Below are 943 nucleotides of genomic sequence, written 5' to 3' on the forward strand. Positions count from 1 at the left end.
GTTGGTAATAACTTGTTGGCAGATATTTAGAAGTAATCTTTTGTATTTTGTGCACTTGGGTGGATGGTGTTATAGAGAGGATTCACAAGGGGGGGGTGGTATTTGCTCTTAAGGAGCATCTTAGAACAGAAATTGGTAATACTTACATTTTAATTTAATTATAACTTTTGCACTTTAGGTTTGTCCCACTTCTGAAATCCCCATCACAAAATCACTGTAATAGTGTGCGAGCAAGCAGATAACATGTTAAGATATGAAAGGCATTTTGACATGTTTTCACAACAATAGTGTTTTATACTTACAGAATTTAACATGAATTTATCATGAACTGGTGTTATTACAGTATAAAGTTGAGGCATGTTAAAGAGTTTTATCAAATTTTATTTGTCACATGTGCCGACTACAACAGGCGTGGATCTTACCGTGAAATGCTTACTTAAAAGCCTGTACCGAATCAATGTACAGGGTAGTCAAGGTAATTTGTACACGGAGGTAGGGGTAAAGTGACTACACGTAGATGATAAACATCGAGTAGCAACCGTGTAAAAACGGGGGGATCAATGTAAATAGTCTGGGTGGCCGTTTGATTAATTGTTCAGCAGTCTTATGGCTTGGGGGTAGAAGCTGTTAAGGAGCCTTTTAGACCTAGACTTGGCGCTCCAGTACCGTTTGTCGTGCAGTAGCAGAGGGAACTGTCTATTACTTGGGTGACTGGCGTCTTTGACAATTTTTTGGGGGCCTTCCTCTGACACCGCCTAGTATATAGGTCCTGGATGGCAGGAAGCTTAGCCCTAGTGATGTTACATTCCCCAGTTTCTGTGTTTTGGGTTTATGTATGTGTGTATTTCAGGAAATGGCTTCCTGAAGTCCAAAGCAGCTGATTGGTCGGCCCCATTTCAGATTGGAGCTCTGACCCCGCCCTCTCGTCAGGAGATACAGCTGT

The sequence above is a fragment of the Oncorhynchus tshawytscha genome, linkage group LG19 (genome assembly GCF_018296145.1).
Source record: "Oncorhynchus tshawytscha isolate Ot180627B linkage group LG19, Otsh_v2.0, whole genome shotgun sequence".
In the NCBI taxonomy this organism is placed as follows: domain Eukaryota; kingdom Metazoa; phylum Chordata; class Actinopteri; order Salmoniformes; family Salmonidae; genus Oncorhynchus; species Oncorhynchus tshawytscha.